Raw genomic sequence first — 20,513 nt, forward strand, 5'->3', positions numbered from 1 at the left:
GTCCAACACATCTGTTAACTAGGCATCAATTAGGGATTTTCTAACAAGCTATGCCTTACAATCATGACCCTACCTCAGTGTAACAGACCTTGCATTTTTCTTGAAATAAAGAACTAAGGCAAAGGCATCAGAGTGTTGGTCAGATACCACAGCCACGTGAGTAAGGCTTCAGAGACCCATCCCCCAGCGCAATCCCTGTACCTCTTGCTCCAGCAGCCCCAGCCCCTCTGACATTTGGACGAATGCTAATGGCCCTGCTGGCTCTGCTTCCCCGGTGGAGGGGCTCCTGGACTGGGCACTATTTCCAATGAACTTCGTGTGAATGGAGTTAAGAGTTCGTTTGTTTAAGGTTTGACCAAGAGTTAATGTATTGTTCCTGATAAGAAAAAAACTTGTACATTGAGTTACATATGGAGTGGAATCTCTCTGAAGTGTTTTAAATGATTCTTTCAGGTAGACACTGTGATACCCACTACCCTGCATGGATTCCTTTCCCTCTTCTCTGCCTGTGACTGTGACTTACAGGCATTGATTTATTGGCTTATTAATGAACACTTGAGTTGCTCATATAGTGAGTGACAGCAGTAGTTTTCAACATCGGTTTATGGACCTTGTTAGAAATGCAGATTCTATGGCCCTACCCCTAGAGATTGTGGATTAATTGGGGGCTGGGCCCGGGAATCTGCATTTTAAGCAATGCCCTTGCCACCCAAGCTAGGTAGATCTGATTTAGTAGATCTGTGGCCACATTTTGATATCCTGGACTGTTTGAAAATGTTATTCTAGTATGGTCACTGCTTAAATCATCATACTTTTATAGTAAACAAGACTTCAGTAACACATTATACTTCACACATGAATTGCATTCTAGTTCTAAAAAGCTGACTGGATATGGTTTACCTTAGGAACCATGCAGGAATACCAGTCTTGCATGATTCTACATGCAGTAAAAACAACTGTAACCCTACCTAGGTCCTGAAAAGTGGAGTTCCCATTTATGGTTTTTTTAATGTGCACAGTAAAAATTTGGAAACTTAAAATTTTTTTCATAAAGGTTTTATTCATTTGAGGGTGTGGGCGGGGACAGAGGGAAAGGGAGAGGCAGGCTTCCTGCTGAGCAGTGAGTCTGATGTATTCCAGGATCCCCAGATCACAACCTGAGCGGAAGGCAGACTCTTAGCCCACTGAGCCACACAGGTGCCCCCTAAATTTAGAAACACAGATGTCCCCCAAATTTAGAAACAATAAATTAACAAAATACGTCTTTTTAAACAGTTTTATACCCTGCATTTTAGGAAGAAAATCTGTTATTTTGCATTGAAAAAACAAATAGTTCTGCAAAGTTTGTTAGGAAAAACAGCAAACTTCCTACCCTATCTGCCCTTCCCCATTTTCCCTGCTTCACAGTATTCCCTTTCAGGTGTTGGCTGGTCAGTTTAGTTCGCCATCAGGTCTCAATTTAAACATGTGCATGGGTAGTGATGTTTGCATCGTAGGCATTACCGTTTGACTTTTCTCCCTCCTGCCCACCATGCCTGTACTCCCCATCCCCCCATCTCTCCCTGATATATTCTAGTTAGATCATATATTTAGTGTTTGCATTATTATGATGGTATTTAAATCACAGCTGAGCCACATAGTGGATGAAGTTACCTTACCACAGAGCTTTCATTTCCTTAGAATTAATATTCCTCTCACATTTTTATTAGCGATTAGCTTAGTTTTCCGGCCACTTGTCACTAATTCAACCCAAATTCTGTAAGGACATTAACACATTATCTATTTTACCAATTTCTTGACCAGCCCCTACCTGGATTGGCTCTCCCTGTGCTTAATGTATTGCTGTCATCGTGGGCTCTCCCCTGCTGAGTCTTCTGTTTGTGTCCCTTCCTCCCCTTGTTTTATTACCTCATTCTGGTAGATTGGCTTGCAGTAAAAGGGATGTATGGAAAGTAGTTTAAGGGAATCGCATGTCTGAAAAATGTCTCATTCTCTCATACTTGATCAGGTGTGAAATTCCAGTTTGGAATTCATTTTCCTTTAAAATTTTGAAGGCATTGTTACTTTTCACCTACCATCTAGTGTTGCTGTTAGAGGAGTCAAGCCATTCCGAGTTCTGATTCTTTGTATGTGACTCTCTCACTTCTGCCACTAGAGTTCTGAAATTTCATGGTGGCATACTTTGGTGAAGGTCCGTTTCCATGTGTTGTGCCAGGCCGTTGAACCCTTTCAGAAGAGACTCTGGTCCTTCACTTCTTGGAAACCCTCTTGAATTTGTGTTTTGTTTTTTTTTTAATTTTTTTTAATTTTTTTTTAATTTATTTGTCAGAGAGAGAGAGGGAGAGAGCGAGCACAGGCAGACAGAATGGCAGGCAGAGGCAGAGGGAGAAGCAGGTTCCCTGACGAGCAAGGAGCCCGATGTGGGACTCGATCCCAGGACGCTGGGATCATGACCTGAGCCGAAGGCAGCTGCCTAACCAACTGAGCCACCCAGGCGTCCCTTGAATTTGTTTTTAATTATTTCCTTCCTTTAGTTTTCTGGCTTTTCTTTCTGGAATTCCTGTTCTTCAGATACTGGATCTTGGATTTATCTCTGCGTTTCCTATTTTTTCTGTCCCTACCACCTCCCATTTTCCTGGGGTTTTTTGGTTTCTTGTTTTTTGTTGTTGTTGTTGTTTTTCTCCCCTGGATCTCCTTTACGGAAGATTACCCATTGATTCTCTAACTATTTTTTTTTAAAGTTAGGACCTCATTCCATGATTGCAATATCTTATCTCTGAGAACATTGATATGCTTTGTCAAAGCTTTCATCTCCCTGTGTGATGTTTTCTTCCCCTTTTTTTGTTTTGCTTTTAGTCTTTAATGTTATGAAAGTCTTTTCATGTTATACTTAGCTGCCTGGCAATCATTGGTTGTCTGCTTGTATTTACAGGTGGGATATTAAGAATAATAGGTGTTTATAAGATGAACTGATTGAACTTTTTTTGGCAAATCATTAATGTCCATACTACTTTTAGGACTTTGCTCTTGGACTGGTCAGGTTTCCTGGAATAAACTTCCAGTCTCATGTCTGGAGGGTTTACCTTGAACTATTGCTGGCCCTGTGGGAGCTCATGAAGGAAGAGGGCTAGAGAGCTTCAGCATTCTAGTATGCCCAGATTCACTTGTCTTCTGGGTCTCTGAGAAGACTTACTACTCCAGAAACCTCCTTGCTCTAGAGAAAAAGCTTCTAACTTTTTGCCAAGGTTGGGGAGGAGCAGTCTCAAGATCACATGGAGGTCTGAAATTTTTTTTTTTTTTTTTTAGGATTTATTTATTTATCAGAGAGAGTTCAGGTGAGTATACAAGCAGGGGGAGTGGCAGGCAGAGGGAGAAGCAGCCTCCTCACTGAGCAAGGCTGTGGGACTCCATCCCAGGACCCTGGGATCATGACCTGAGACAAAGGCAGATGCTTAATCAACTAAGCCACCCCGGGATCCCTGGAGGTCTGAATTTTGATGCACATTCTCTCAAAAAACGTATTTTTGACAACATGAAATCAGAGAGGGAGATAAATCATAAGAGACTTTTAATCATAGGAAACAAATTGAGGGTTGCTGGAGGGGAGGGGTTTGCGGGAAGGGGTAACTGGGTGATGGACATTAAGGAGGGCAAGTGATGTAATGAGCACTGGGTACTATATAAGACTGATGAATCACTGACCTCTACTTCTGAAACTAATAATACATTATATGTTAATTGAATTTAAATAAAAAATAAAATATAAAAAATATTTTGTTTGAAAATATCTTAGTCTAGGCGTGCCTGGGTGGCTCAGTCAGTTAAGCATCTGCTTTCAGCTCAGATGGTGATCCCAGGGTCCCTGGATTGAGCCTGCTTGTCTCTCTGCTACTTCCTTCCTCCAGCTCTGTTCTCTCTTGCTATCTCTCTCCCTATTAAATAAATAAATTTTTTTTAAATTTTTTATTTTTTTAAAGACTTTACTTATTTGACAGACAGATCACAAGTAGGCAGAGAGGCAGGCAGAGAGAGGAGGAAGCAGGCTCCCTGCTGAGCAGAGAGCCCAATGCGGGGCTCAATCCCAGGACCCTGAGATCATGACCTGAGCCAAAGGCAGAGGCTTTAACCCACTGAGCCACCCAGGCACCCCAAATCTTTTTTAAAAAATGAAAATATATTGGGGCGCCTGGGTGGCTCAGTGGGTTGATCCGCTGCCTTCGGCTCGTGTCGTGATTTCAGGGTCCTGGGATTGGGTCCCGCGTCGGGCTCTCTGCTCATCACGGAGCCTGCTTCCCTCTCTCTCTCTCTCTCTTTCTCTCTGCCTGCCTCTCTGTCTACTTGTGATCTCTCTCTGTCAGGTCAATAAATAAAATCTTAAAAAAAAAAAAAAAAGAAAAAATATATTAAGTCAAAAATGGAAAATCACTTGGCAAGATAAAGATACAGAGCAAAGAATGATGTCAGATAACTAGACCAAGATTTAAGGGATGGATTCTGGTTCTGATTACCTCCACTACTTCTTTCCAAGCCTCTGATATGTTACCTATGCAAGGGAGGGTTTATATTCAGTTGATTCACTGATACTATGTCAGCCTATATGCTCACCTGCTGGGTATTCCATAAACTCTTTCTGCCTCTGGTCAAATGGAGATAAGTGCATGTATTTAGTCTCATGCCTGAAAATTAAATAAAACCCAAACACTGAAGGAGAGGAGTCCCTAAGAGATGGGGAATAAATAAGATGGGCTTACTACTGCCTTGTGAGAGTTTTTTTGCGGTGGAACAAGGAGGGGAAACTGAAGCGGACCCTACAAATCTAGCTGGGTTGAAGGGTCTGAGCTAGGAGTTCGGATAAGTTGAGGCAGCTCATGTTCATGAGACAGAATACCAGAATAAAGCTGCACAGAGAATCCAGGAGACCTCCTGAAGGGCGCTCTTGAGTACTCAGAATATTGATCAGCACAAGAGTGTGAAAATAACTGAGGCGAAAGAGAGACTCTCAAAGAGTCTCTAAGAGAATGATATTTTGCTAAGCTCTCTAATGCTGAGTCTCAAAGAGAACCATCAAAAAGAATTATAACAGTGCCTGGCATAACACAAGGCTGGGAAATGTTCCTGTTCCCACCAGCCAGTTAAAAAATTCACAGAATATTGGGTAGACCATTGTTTGAAAATGTACCAAGGATTTTGTTTTAATTAGTTATAGTAAGTGCTCGCTTCAGCAGCACATATACTAATTAGTTATAGTAAAGTGACAGACGTGGAGACAACTGCCTTGAGAAAAGGTGATTATAGTTTCCAAGAGGAGGGAGCATGTCATGCCATTCAGGGTCACGTGAAGAAACCCCAGAGTGAGTCAGGAGGCAGTACATGTGAACGGAGAGCATGACCCAGAGCCTTTAACTTGGGGTTTCCATAGGGAAGGAATGGGCAAGGTAAGGTAGGCAAGTTTGAGTAAGCTTAGAGTTGGTTAATTCAAATAAATTCAGAGGGTTCTGGGCTATAGGAATGTTCTCTAGTTGTCCATAACCTGTCCCTGATGTGACTTAGAACAGAGGAAATACTGGTTTAGTATGTGAGAATTAGGTAAAGGTGGCTGGAGTTACAGGTTGATTAGTAAATTCGTATATGAAAGGCTCACTCTGCAGGTGAATTGTTCACTGTCTAGTAATTAACCAACCCTGGAAGGGCAGTCTCCCAGATTAGCAAGGCCCCAAGACTCAAAAAATCATAAAAATAAATTTTAAAACATTTAAAAAATTTTTTAGGACATCTGGGAGCCTGCTTCTCCCTCTGCCTGCTGCTTCCCATGCTTGTGCTCTCTCTCTCTCTGACAAAAAAATAAAATCTTTGTTTTTTTTAAAGATTTTATTTATATATTTGTCAGAGAGAGAGAGCACAAGCAAGCAGGTTGGCAGGCAGAAGCAGAGAGAGAAGCAGGCTTCCTGCTGAGCAAGGAGCCCTATGCAGGACTCGATCCCCAGGACTCAATCATGACCCAAGCCCAAGGCAGCCACTTAACTGACTGAGCCACCTGGGCATCCCAATAAATAAAATCTTTAAAAAAATTTAAAAAATTTTTGAACAAAATTTTAAAATTTTATCCAAGAAAGTCGTGCCTCATAGTGAGGAATAATTAGCTCAGGACTGAGCATCGCTCAGGACCCACATTAACAAATTGTAAATATAAGACTCGAAAGGATAAAACTGTTTCCAATTAGCGTATCCTAGAGCAAAACTCAACAAGATTTACAGGAATATAAAAATACCACGCACATTACAAGGTAAAATTCTGGCATCCAATCAAAGATTACTAGGCATGCAAAGAGGCAGGAAAGCACAACCCATAACAAGAACAGTCAAAGCAGATCCAAAAGTGACCCAATTGTTAGAATAAGCAGAGGACATTAAACATGATTTTAACTATTTCATATATTTAGAAAATTAAGAAGCTGGGTTCAGAGGGTTGAGCATCTGACTCTCGATTTCCGCTCAGATTTCAGGGTTGTGAGATCAAGCCCTCCTGCCCCCCAGTTGGGCTCTGTGCTCAGCAGGGCGTCTACTTGAGAGTCTCTCTCTTCCTCTCCCTCTGCCCCTTCCCCACGTGTGCACTCTCTAAATACATACATACATACATACATACATACATACATACATATATAAAATCTTTTTTAAAAGAGGAGAGGCAGGGGGCGCCTGGGTGGCTCAGTGGGTTAAGCCGCTGCCTTCGGCTCAGGTCATGGTCTCAGAGTCCTGGGATCGAGCCCCGCATCGGGCTCTCTGCTCTCTAGGGGAGCCTGCTTCCTCCTCTCTCTCTGCCTGCCTCTCTGCCTGCTTGTGATCTCTCTGTCAAATAAATAAATAAAATCTTAAAAAAAAAAAAAAAGAGGAGAGGCATGCCTGATTTAAAAAGACAGGGGAGGTGAGGGGAATGGGGAAGGGAGGAGAAAGAAGGAAGAGGAGTAAAGGGGAGAAACTTCAAATTGAACTTCTATGGCTGGATGAGATCAACAGCAGATGAGACACTGCTGAAAAGAAAAGATTAGTGAACTTTAAAGCACAGCTTAGAAACTATCCAAAATGAAATGTAGAGGGGGGAAAAAAATGCAAGAGGAAAAAACTGTGAGACAGCTTCAAGACCTCATCTATGCAGAGTTGGAGTCCCTGAAGGAGAGGTGATGACAGGGACAGAAAAACTATTTGAAGAGACAATGGCCAAAAACTTTACAAACTTGATGAGAACTATACGCCCACAGATCCAAGAAGCTAAATGAACTTCAAACACAAGAATCATGAAGAAAACAACAACAAAGCATATCGTAACTCAAAACCAGTGAAGAGAAAACATTTTAAAAAGCAGCTAGAGAAAAAGTATGTTATAATCAAAGGAACAAAGATAAGGATAACATTACTCATTGGAAAGAGTGCAAGCACAAAGATCTTTAAAGTGCTGACAGAAAAGAAAAAAACCTGTTAATCTAGTATTCAGTACTTGAGAAAAAGCATCTTTCAAAAATGAAGGCAAAATAAAGATGTTGTATAAGCCTGCTATACAAAATATGATAAAGGACATCTTTTGGGCATTAGGAAAATTATACCAGATGGAAATCTGTTATCTACGCAAAGGAGTAAAGATGTATTATGGGGTTTATGACATATGTAAAAGTGAAATGCATGACAATATTAGCATAAAATCCAAGAAGGAGGAAAGGAAAGCTTGTAAGATTCTTATATTAGAAATAGTATATTACTTGAAGGAAAGATTGTGATAAAGATATATAATATAAACCCCAAGCAACTCAAACGAAAGAAGCCAGCACTCAGATGTCCACAGATGATAAATTGATAAACAAATGTTGTATCCATACAATGGAATATGATTTATCCATAAAAAGAAATGAATTACTGATCCATGCTACAAATGGATGGACTTTGAAACATGCTAAGTGAAAGAAGCCAGACATAAAAGGCCATGAATGATTCCATTTAAATGAAATGTTCAGAATAGGCAAATTCATAGAGACAAAACAGATTAGTGGTTGCCACAGACTGGGGAATTGGGAATAAGCAGTGCCTACTTGATGGCAATGGGGTTTCTTTTATGGGGTAATGAAAATGTTCCATAATTAGTGAGGATGGTTGCACAACAGGGATAATGTACTAAAAGCCACTGAATTGTACACTTTAAAATGGTTAAAATGGTGGGACGCCTGGCTGGCTCAGTGGGTACAGTGTGTGACTCTTGATCTCTGAGTTGTAAGTTTGAGCCCTATGTTGCGGGTAGAGGGTACTTAAAAATAAAATCTAATAGGCGCGACTGGGTGGCTCAGTCGTTAAGTGTCTGCCTTCGGCTCAGGTCATGATCCCAGGGGGATCAAGCCCCGAATTGGGCTCTCTGCTCGGCGGGAAGTCTGCTTCTCCCTCTCCCACTCCCCCTGCCTGTGTTCCCTCTCTTGCTGTGTCTCCATCTGTCAAATAAATAAATAAATAAAATCTTTTTAAAAAACTAATAAAAATGGTTAAAATGGGGAATTTTCTATTATGTGGATGTTACCGCAATAAAAAAAAGTTAAGCCAACAAAAAGGGATGTATGATGGATTCATAAATATTCTAAAAGAAGGCAGAAAAAGAGGAAGAGGGAACAAAGAACAGACAGAACAAATAGAAAATAAATAGCAGGATGATGGGCCGTCAGTAATGGCCTCTGGAGGGGTCCAAGCCCATGCTCCCGGCTGTGACGCAGGGGAGGCTGGTGATGGCCGCTGTGGAGGCTTTGCCCCAGTGCCCAGAAGAGGCAGCCACTTGTGGTCCCGAGGTGTGCTGGAGGCTGAGGGGTGGGAGAACGCGGCCCCCTGGGAGTGGTGGCTGGGTAGGGTAGGGAAGGAAGAATGAGTAAGGAGGAAAACAAAGGATGGAGGGGACATGCAGATGCCAGTAAAGTACCATCAGGAGCTGTGCGCGCCTGGTTTGGGAGACTAGTCCCTTAAGGAAGGAAGATGTAGAATTTAAACCTTGTCTCACAAGTGTGTGGTAGAGCCGACGAAGACAAACAACCAAGGGTCATCTGAAATTGTCCTCTCTTCACAAATAATCTCAGGACAAAGTTGGAGCTCACTCTTCAAGCGTAAGACTTACAGACAAGCTTGATATAAAGGCTTGGGCTGACTGTGTTGTGAAATGGGCTGCAGAGGACCCGTATAGCTTCCTTACGAAAGTGGTTTCCGCCTTTACTCCATTGTTTCTAGCAAATGTCATACTGTCCCGGAAATTGGCCAAGATGATTGAGGCCAGGGAAAAGGAGCAAAAGAAGAAGCAAAATCGTCAAGAAACTATTGCAGAAGCTAAGTAATTAAAAAAGGACTGAAGGGATGAACAGCATCTTATACCCAGAGGAAAATCACTTGGAAAATTATGCAGCTTTGCAAGGGCCCACTAAGATTTCTTTTCTGTTTTCTTTTTAATATTTTTATTTATTTTATTTGAGAGAGAGCATGAGTGAGGAGAAGATCAGAGAGAGAAGCAGACTCCCTGTGGAGCTGGGAGCCCGATGCGGGACTCGATCCCGGGACTCTGGGATCATGACCTGAGCTGAAGGCAGTCGTCCAACCAACTGAGCCACCCAGGCGTCCCTCTTTTCTGGTTTTTATGACAGTGATCTGTAGTAAACGAAGTCTGAGCACATCAAAGAATCATGTTAAGTTGTGACTTCTCGTGCAGCAGCTTCTAGGCTTTGGTGTAGTTGTTGATGGTTATTGTAAATTGGCATTTATTATGCTATAAATTCTTTATAACTGACTTAGTCATTTGCCATTTTGCAGTTTATTGTACTGTGAAAACATCCTGTGGAGAATAAGGACTATACATTATGAACTCTATTCAAATAATGGCTTAGAATGGAGTCCTTTTCTGGATGAAAGGAATTGAGAATGTAAAAATCAGAACTATGTTGAGGTGAAAAGTGTGTTTTGGCTGAAAGGCATATAGTATATTAATTACATATTTTATCATTATTGCTTATTTCTTGAAATAGAATCATTTCTGGCTTTCTCAAAGCCAAATATTAACCAATGATTATTTCTGTGTTCTACATTTTTCTCATTTTTTAGCCTTTGAGATACTTATCAGACATTCTGTATTTTTTTTAATCTAATTTTATGAAGAATGCTTTTATTGAAAATGTAGAATACCACCTACCGGGTAGAAAAAGTTTTGTATTAAAGAACACTGCCATTTTCTTAGAGATGTCTTGTTGAGTAAAATAACACTATGACTTAAAGCTTGCAGTAAAGGGATGCCTGGGTGGCTCAGTCAGTTAAGCGTCTGCCTTTAGCTCAGGTCGTGATCCCAGGGTCCTGGGATTGAGCCCCACATTGGGTTTTCTGCTCAGCGGGGAGTCTGCTTCTCTCTCTCCCTCTGCTCCTCGCCCTGCTGTGTGCTCTCTCTCTCTCAAATAAATAAATAAAATCTTCAAAAAAATAAAGCTTGCAATAAAAATGCAAGCCTTGTGGTACTTTGGAAACAGATTATTCTTTCTTGTGGTAAGTAGAAATGTGAATTAGTTAAAATGTCTTATCAGACAATTTGCTAATTATATAGATGCCACTTTTGTGTTTTTTATTCCATTCTTTGTTTTAATTTATTTAGTAGTGATGTTCTATATGTTGATCAAACAGGTTCATGGTGAAAATTAAAAATTCAAATTTCTTGTAAGGAATTCTTAAAAAGTAAGAAGTCATGTTTCAAGTGGTAAAGAAAGGTTTAACATCTGGGAAGACTTTGTTCATCGTACTAGTAATTGGGTGAAAAGGGTAAATTATGTCAAAATGAGAATGTGTTAAAATTAGAAATAAAGAGCTAAAGGATATTTCCTTCAGTTAAGTGGTACAACTGGAACTTTTAGTATTAAACACGGCTTTTAGGGGCGCCTAGGCGGTTCAGTCCTTAAGTGTCTGCCTTCAGCTTGGGTCATGATCCCAGAGTCCTGGGATCAAGCCCACATCGGGCTCCCTGCTCAGCAGGAAGCCCGTTTCACCCTCTCCTACTCCCCTGCTCTTGTTTCCTCTCTCGCTGTCTCTCTCTGTCAAATAAATAAATAAGATCTTTTTTTTTAATAATTTTTTTAAATTTATTTATTTGACAGACAGAGATCACAAGCAGGCAGAGAGGCAGGCAGAGGGAGAGGAGGAAGCAGGCTCCTTGCCGAGCAGAGAGCCTGATGCGGGGCTCGATCCCAGGACCCTGAGATCATGACCTGAGCCGAAGGCAGCGGCTTAACCCACTGAGCCACCCAGGCGCCCCAAGATCTTTAAAAATAAAAACAAATCTTTTTAAAAAATCTTTTTTAAAATTTTATTTATTTGACAGAGACACAGCGAGAGAGGGAACACAAGCAGAGGGAGTGGGAAAGGGAGAATGTTTTCATAATGTTTTCCTCACCTCTGATAATAAATTTTAAATTACAAAAAATTGTCTAAGAGCTTTAATTTAAAAATGAAACTAGATATTGAAATAAATTTGGGTGCCTGAGTGGCTCAGTTGGTAAAGCGTCTGCCTTCTGCCTTCAGCTCCAGTCGTGATCTCAGGGGCCTGGGATCAAGGCCCGCATCAGGCTCCCTGCTCAGTGAGGAGCCTGCTTCTCCCTCTCCCTCTGCTTCTCCCCCTCTGTTTGTGCTCTCTCACTCTTGCTCTCTCTCAAATAAATAAATAAACAAAATCTTAAAAAAAAAAAGGGGGGGGCACCTGGGTGGCTCAGTGGGTTAAGGCCTCTGCCTTTGGCTCAGGTCATGATCTCAGGGCCCTGGGATCAAGCCCTGCATCGGGTTCTATGCTCAGCAGGGAGCCTGCTTCCCTTCTCTGTCTCTCTGCCTGCCTCTCTGCCTACTTGTGATCTCTGTCTCTCAAATAAATAAATAAAACCTTTAAAAAAAAAGAAAGAAAGAAACTTGATACTTTTTTATAAAGAGAAAAGAATAATGACCTATCAACAACCATTCTAGGGGTGCCTGGGTGGCTCAGTGGGTTAAAGCCTCTGCCTTCAGCTCAGGTAGTGATCCCAGGGTCGTGGGATTGAGCCCCACATCGGGCTCTCTGCTCAACAGGGAGCCTGCGTCGCCCCCCCCCACCATCTGCCTGTCTGCCTACTTGTGATCTCTGTCTGTCAAATAAATAAAAAAAAAATCTTTAAAAAAAATTTAAAAAGATCTCAGTGTTGTGAAAGAGCCCAAATGTTCATCGACTGATCAATGGATAAAGAATATATGGTGTGTATATATATACAATGGAATATTACTCAGCCATCAAAAAGAATGAAATTTTGCCATTTGCAGTGACATGGATAGAGCTAGAGCATATTATGCTAAGTGAGATAAGTCAGAGCAAGACAAATACCATATGATTTCACTCATATGTAGAATTTTTTTCTTTTAGGATTTTATTTATTTATTTGACAGAAAAAGGAGAATTCAAGTCGGGGAGAGGCAGACAGAGGGAGAGGAGGAAGCAGTCTCCCTGCTGAGCAAGGAGTCAGATGTAGGGCTTGATCCCAGGACCCTGGGATCATGACCTGAGCAGAAGGCAGACGTCTAACCAATTGAGCCACGCAGGTCCCCCTCATATGTGGAATTTAAGAAACAAAACAGATGGGGGTGCCTGGGAGTCTCAGTCCACTAAGTGTCTGCCTTCCACTCAGGTCTTGATCCTGGGGTCCTGGGATGGAGCCCCACATCAGGCTCCCTGCTCAGTGGGGAGCCTGTTTCTCCCTCTCCCTTGCCTGCCACGCCATCTGCTTATTCTCTCTCTTTGTTAAATAAATAAATAAAATCTTAAAAAAAAGAAAGAAAGAAAGAAAGAAAAGAAACAAAACAGATGAACAGATGGGAAGGGGGAAAAAAAACAGAGTGGAAAACAAACCATAAGAAACTCTTAATGTTAGAGAACAAACTAGGGTTTGATGGAGGGAGGTGGGTGGAGGATGGGTTAAATGGGTGATGGCTATTAAGGAGGGCACTTATTATCATGAGCACTGATATGTAATGATGAATCAGTAAATTCTACTCCTGAAACCAGTATTACACTATATATTAACTAACTAGAATTTAAATTAAAATTTAAAAAAATTAAAAAGCAGTACCTAACTATATGCTACCTGTAAGAAACAAACCTTAAATATAAAGACACAAATAGGTCAAATGTAAAAGGATGGAAAAAGATAATACCATTGCTAACAACTAATCAATCAAAACAAAGCTGGAATAGCTATAGCTATAATAATATTAGAGAAGTAGGTTTCAGAGCAAGAAATATTACCAGGGGGGCACCTGGGTGGCTCAGTTGATTAAATGTCTTCCTTTGGGTCCGATCATGATCCCAGGGTCCTGGGATCGACCCCCACATTGGTTCCCTGCTCAGTGGGGGTCTGCTTCTCCCTCTCTGTCCCTTCCCCCAATTTGTGCTCTCTCTCCCTCACTCTCTCTCTCTCAAAATAAGTAATTAAAATCTTCAAAAAAAGAAGAAATATTATCAGAAATAATGGTCATTTCATAATGATGATAGGGTCAGTTAATCAAGGAGCCATAACAATCTTAAACATTTATTTAACTAATAATAAATCTTCCAAAATACATGATGCAAAAAATGCAACTAGAAATAGACAAATACAGATACAGTCAGGGATGTCAGTTCCCCTCTCAATAATCCATAGCTCAAGTAGACAGAAAACTAGCAAGGATATAGTAGTCAACTTGATTTTGATTAACACTTAATAGAACTACCCAACAATAGCAGGATTCTCAAGAGCACATTCTTCTCAAGCGCACACAGAACATTTACCAAATTCAAAAGGCTTCAAAGCCACACTAACTATGTTGTCTGACCACAAGGAAATTAAATTAGAAATCATTAGCAGAAAGATCCTTGGAAAATCTCTAAATATTTGGAAACAAAATATAACACACTTCTAAGTAACCCGTGAATCAAAGAAAGAACCAAAAGAGAAATTCGTGTTTTGAACTGACTTTTATTTTACTCATTTTTTAAAAGATTTTATTTATTTATTTATTTGAGAGAGAGCATGGAATAGGGGCACATGCTCAAACATGAGCAGGGGAGGGGCAGAGGGAGAGGGAGAAGCAGACTCCCCACTGAGCAGGAAGCCTGATGGCAGGGCCCCAGGATCATGACCTGAGCTGAAGGTTAACCAGCTGAGCCACCCAGGCACCCCGAACTGACTTTTATTTTTATTTATTTATTTATTTATTTAAAAGATTTTATTTATTTATTTGCCAGAGAGAGAGAGAGTGAGCACAGGCAGGCAGAGTGGCAGCAGAGGCAGAGGGAGAAGCAGGCTCCCCGCCGAGCAAGGAGCCCGATGTGGGACTCGATCCCAGGACGCTGGGATCGTGACCTGAGCCGAAGGCAGCCGCTTAACCAACTGAGCCACCCAGGCATCCCTGAACTGACTTTTAAATGGAAACACAATGTATCAGAATTTGTGGGATGTCACTAAAACACAGCTTGGTGGGATGGGGGAGCAGGACCTTTATGGCAGTGTATATGTATATTAGAAAAAAAGAAAGGTCTCGAGGCACCTGGGTGGCTCAGTTGGTTAAGCATCTGCCTTCGGCTCAGGTCATGATCTTAGGGTCCTGAATCGAGTCCTACATCGGGCTCCGTGCTCAGCAGAGAGCCTGCTTCTCCTTTACCCTCTGCCAGATGCTCTACCTACTTGTGCTCTCTCTGTCTCACTGTCAAATAAATAAATAAATAAATAAATAAAATCTTAAAAAGAAAGAAAGGTCTCGGATCAATGATCTCAGCTATATTAATACCAGACAAGAAAATTCATCTAAGAATATAGAAAAAGGGGGCACCTGGGTGGCTCAGTGGGTTAAGCCTCTACCTTCGGCTCAGGTCATGATCCCAGCGTCCTGGGATCAAGCCCCGCATCAGGCTCTCTGCTGAGCAGGGAGCCTGCTTCCCTTCCTCTCTCTCTGCTTGCCTCTCTGCCTACTTGCGATCTCTGTCAAATAAATAAATAAAATCTTAAAAATATATATATAGAAAAAGGGGTGCCTGGGTGGCTCAGTGGGTTGGGCCTCTGCCTTCAGCTGGGGTCGTGGTCCCAGTGTCCTGGGATGGAGCCCTGCATTGGGCTCTCTGATTGGCGGGGAACCTGCTTCCCTCTTTCTCTCTGCCTGCCTCTCCGCCTACTTGTGATCTCTCTCTCTCTCTGTCAAGCAAATAAATAGAATCTAAGGGAAAAAATAAAAAAGAATCTAGGGGCCCCTGGGTGGCTCAGTGGGTTAAAGCCTCTGCCTTTGGATCAGGTCATGATCCAAGGTCCTGGGATCGAGCCCCGCATCAGGCTCTCTGCTCAGCAGGGAGCCTGCTTCCTCCTCTCTCTCTGCCTGCCTCTCTGCCTACTTGTGATCTCTGTCAAATAAATAAATAAATAAATCTTAAAAAAAAATCTAGAAAAAGGGACACCTGGCTGGCTCAGTCAGTGGAGCATGTGCCCCTTGATCTTGGGGTTGTGAGTTTGAGCCCCACGTTGGTTGTACAAAAAATAAAAAATAAATTTAAAAAAAAGAAGAGCCAATGAAACCTAAAGTAAGCAGAAGAAAAGAAATAAAGATCAAAGTGGATATCAATGAAATAGAAAACAGACAACCATAGAGAAAATCAAGATCATAAAATTGATAAACCTCTAGTCAGACTGATGAGGAAAAAAAAAAAAAAAGACACAATTACCAGTCTTGGGAATGAGAGAGATGACTACTACAGATTTTACAGATATAGAAAGGGAATATCATGAAAAATTTTATGCCAATAAATTCAATAACTCAGATGAAATGGACAAATTCCTTAAAAGATCCAAAGTACTAATACTTACTCAAGAAGTAACTAACGTGAATAGTCTTAGATCTATTAAGGAAACTGGAATTGTAGTTGAAAACCATCTACAAAGAGAACTCCAGACCCATGTGGCTTCACTGAGAAATTTTACCAAAATATTTAAGGAAGAAATAATACCAATTCTCCATAAACTCTTCGTAAAAAATTGAAGGGAATAACTTAACTCATTCTACGAGACCAGCATTACCCTGATAAGCAAAACCAGGCAGGCAAAGATATTACAAGAAAAGAAAACCATAGTGAGGGGTGCCTGGGTGGCTCAATGCATTTAGCCTCTGCCTTCGGCTCTGGTCATGATCTCAGGGTACTGGGATCGAGCCCCGCATCGGGCTCTCTGCTCAGCGGGGAGCCTGTTCTCCCCGCCCACCCCCCAGCCCCACCTGCCTCTCTCTGCCTACTCGTGATCTGTCAAATAAATAAACAAAATCTTTAGAAAAAAAAAAAAGAAAAGAAAACCATAGTGAGATACTACTACCCAAGAGAAAAGGAAATATATGTTCATGCAAAACCTTGTACGTGAATATTCATAGCAGCTTTATTTGTAATTGCTAAACACTGGGAACAACCCAATGGTGGTACGTCCATCCAATAAAATACGATTAAGAGGAACTACTGGCATATATAACATCATGCGAGTCTTAAAATAATTACACTGAATGAAAGATAAAAGAATACACCCCGTATTAGACCACATTTCTAAACTTCCATATATCTAAAACTATAGAGGTGTCTAGCTGGCTCAGTTGAAAGACTGTGTGACTCTTGATCTCGGGGATTGTGAGTTCAAGCCCCACATTAGGCGTGGAGATTACTAAAAGTATAAATAAACCAAAACAACAACAACAACAGCAAAAAACCCACAAAACCCTCTAGAAAATGGAAACTAATCTAACAGGAGAGCAAGCAGGTCAAAGTCACTCCTGCTGGGGAGGGAATGGGCAGGGAGGGATAGGAAGGATTCATTGTCAAGGGGCACAAGGAAACTTTGGGAAATGACAGACATCTTCACTGTCTTGATTGCAGTGGTGGTTTCATGGAAGTCAAAGTGTACCATACTGTACACTTTTAATTGTAATACTTGTTGGGGCACCTGGCTGGTTCAGTTGCTTAAGTGTCCTGACTCTTGGTTTCCACTCAGGTCATGATCTCATGGGTCATGAAATGGAGATTGAGCCCCTTTAGGGCTCTGCGCTCAGCGGGGCGTCTGCTTGAAGAGTCTCTCCCTCTGCCCCCCTCCCACGTGCCACGCAAGCAAGCACACACGCACAGGCACACGTTCTCTCTCTCTCTAAAAAATTTAAAATAATAAATAAATTCCCCCAAAATATTGTCACGCTTATTATGTCCACTTTATTAGATTTCAGTTGTACTGCAATGAAGGATCATTTAAAAATACAATACAGTTTTGGGGACACCTGGGTGGCTTGGTCGGTTAAGCGCCCGACTCTTGATTTTGGCTCTGGTCATGATTTCAGGGTCCTGATACTGAGCCCAGAGTCAGATTCCGTGCTCAGCTCCAAGTAGGCTTGAGATTCTCTCTGTCTCCTTCTGCCCCTCCCACACTCACATGCATGTGCGCTCTCTCTCTCTCTCTCTCTCGAAATAAATAAATCTTTTTAAAAAAATTAAAAAATAGGGACTGCCTGGGTAGCCCAGGGGGTTCAGTGGCTGCTTTCGGCTCAGGTCATGATCCTGGGGCCCTGGCATCGAGTCCCCCAACAGGCTCCCTGATCAGCGGGGAGGCTGCATCTCTCTCTGCCTGCCGCTCCCTCTGCTTGTGCACTCGCTCTCTCTGACAAATAAATACATAAGGTCTCTTTAAAAAATTAAAAATTAAAAATACAGTTTTAAGAAATTAAAATTGAAGTATACAGTTGGGAAAGGAAATACTGGTTTTCACTGATGATTGGCAACTATCCCTAAGAGAGAGGAGGAAGTGTGTCTTCCTCTCCTTCCAGAACCCAGAGAAAAACCTCTGAGCTAGGCTGATATCAACCACTGGGTTCAGCTGCCAGAGATTTTGGATTTTTAAGATGAAGACTCAGCAGAGGCTGATATTTGCTGTAAACTCATATCAGATGCACCTTATCTGGGCTCAAATATTCTCCCTTCCGGGACAGAAAAGAAGTTCCCAAGTGTTGGTCACAGAGGTCCTGTGGAGCACAGGTGTCTTACCTACATGTCTCCCTTTGATGCTCTGAACATCCTGGCAAGGCAGGTTTAGACTTGAGGAGGCTGATGCCCAGGGAGGGGAAGGCACCTACAGTTGTCCCAGGCAGACTTTCAGAAGTGGGAGTCGATACTACATGCCACCCCCCACCCCCGCCCCCGAGTACAGGGCTAGGCTTCATTCAGCCCTTTGAGTACTTCAGAACCCACTCCCCATCTGTCCCTTTCAATCCTGGAGAAGAGCAAAGCCTGGGTCCTCACCGCTCCCCTCTCCACCCATTCTGCATGCAAAGAAACAGGCTCAGAGAGCTCCTGATTGGTCTTGTGCTGGGGGAGTGCGGCTGAGGGTCTCTCCCACTACAGGACACCTGCCATCAAACCCTGTGGTCTCCTGTGTCAAATCCTCAGCCCCTCGGATAGCTGTGGGACAGGCAGCATCAGGCAGGTGTTAGCATCACAGACAAGGCGGGCCTCCTGGCTCACACCCCGGCTCCTCCAGTTTCTAGCTCTTCACCTTGGACGGATCACTTAACCTCTCCCTGTGTCAGCTCCTTACCTGTAAGTGTGAAGAGAATTCAAGGAGTGTGAAGCCATCAGAACAGTACCTGGCCCACGGAAAGGCTACAGGAGCGCTCTCTCTAAATAAAGGGCTTCAGCTCTGCCTAGTCCTGAGGGTCTGGGCCCCTGCCATTCCCAGCCAGGGAGCCCAGGGTGGAGGCCCCGGTGACGCTGAAGAGGGCCTGCCCTGTACCTCCCTTCCCCCATGCAGCAGGCACTTTCCAGACCTTGTCATGCTCTCTCCATCAAGATAACGGGGGGATTGGTTCACCTAGTTCCCAAGATGAAGGAACAGGCCCCAAGAGGACACCACCATGGGTGACAGGACTGCGACCAGCAGAGCCTAACTGCCTCCAAGACTGGGCCTGGGGCAGGCCCATCTGCTGCCTCTTGGGTCTGGAACTCAGGCTGGAGCCCACCTGGCGGGGGCTCTCTGCCCACCAACCTTCAAGGCACAAGCCCCCTCCTCCTGCAGTGTCCCTGCCTGCAGTGTAGCCGGTGGCCATGAGGCCCTGACGGCAGGGCCCAAGAAGGGGCTGTGGACACCTGCCTGGCAACAAGGCCAACCCTCTTCTCTTGAGCTGGTTTATGCTCGAGCTCAGCTATTGCATCGCGTGCCTCCGTCTGAGAGGCGGGGAGATTGAGACCAGCTGCCGCCGCCTGAATTCTCCCAGAGCTCGCCTGCTCAGGTCGTCACACCATTCTGGTAGGAGTCTCTCCCAGCAGCGACGTTGCAGGTTTGTGGGCTGGACTGGGGCCAATGGTGGGCAGGGAGCAAGGGGAGCAGGAGGGCGGTGGGGGGAACAGAGAGCTTGGCGTCTCTCCAGCAAGGAATCACAGGAGAACACGGCTGCTTGCCTGTGACGGACTTATCAGCCTGCCCAGTACAAAGCTGGCTTCTCCATCTTTCTCCTCTCCGCTGGCCCCTTTCACCTCCCATTCCTCTTTGCCTTGCTCTGGGGAGCCTGAGCCCCTTGTTCTGGAGTGAGGGCACCAGAGACACTTCTGTGGCTCCCAAGCCAATGGGCAGGCCCATGTTTTTAAAACAAGGAGGACTGAGAGGGCCCCAGGATGGAGGACTGAGAGCTGGAAGGGACTACGGAGAGCCAGCCCTATTTAACACAGAGGGGAAAAGGAGAACCCCAAGGCCGGGAGAGAGGAGGCCCTGGCCAGGTCCCAACAGCAAGTCAGAAGCAGAGCTGGGCTGAACCTGGTGTTTTCACACCCTTCCCACCACCTCCAGATAGGGGTTCCTCCAAAAGCAGGCAGGCTGGCAGGAGCCTGTCCTCGGGGTGGGCGGGTAGCAACAGAGGGTGCTTTCTTCTTCCCCACGTCTTGCCTGGTCCTAGGACAGAGCACCGTGCCGTCCTCACCCTTCTTGGCCATCTCATTTCTGGCCCAAGAGGCTGTTGTATATCTGGCCGACCTAGAATCCGTGCTGACTCATGGTCCCCCCATGGGCGCAACTGTGGAGGAAGATCAGTTGGTGGGCCTGGGTATGCAGGCCCAGGGAGGAGCCCCACCTTCTCTTTGGCCCGGGGCCCTTCTCTCCCCCATCAGGTCTCTCCTCATCTGTGAGGATCCCCACTGCCCCAGACCTGACCTAGCTCTGCATGGGAGACTTGGGCCGCTGGCTTTCCCACTCTGGGACTCAGTTTCCCCCAGGACCTCTTTAAATTTCTTCCTTGTCTTTGCCCTGCCCAACTCCTAGCTGGGCTGTACTCCAGCCCTCCACACAACACTGGGGGCGGGGTGGGGCAACCATGGCTTTAGGCTCTGATCTGGAGCCTGCCCTGATGGTCCTTGGGGGGAGGGAAGATAGCTCCCTGCTGGGAACAGCTACCCCTGGGGCAACCCTAGGAACACTCCACCC

At 43.8% G+C, this 20,513-nt stretch overlaps 1 pseudogene; it reads left to right on the forward strand.

Annotated features, from left to right (window-relative positions):
* The first annotated feature begins 8,723 nt into the window (after positions 1–8,723).
* Positions 8,724–9,365, forward strand: LOC111142668 (annotated as a pseudogene).
* The last annotated feature ends 11,148 nt before the right edge of the window (positions 9,366–20,513 follow it).

This window comes from Enhydra lutris, unplaced genomic scaffold, assembly GCF_002288905.1.
Source record: "Enhydra lutris kenyoni isolate GAN:26980312 unplaced genomic scaffold, ASM228890v2 scaffoldscaffold8, whole genome shotgun sequence".
Taxonomy (NCBI): Eukaryota; Metazoa; Chordata; class Mammalia; order Carnivora; family Mustelidae; genus Enhydra; species Enhydra lutris.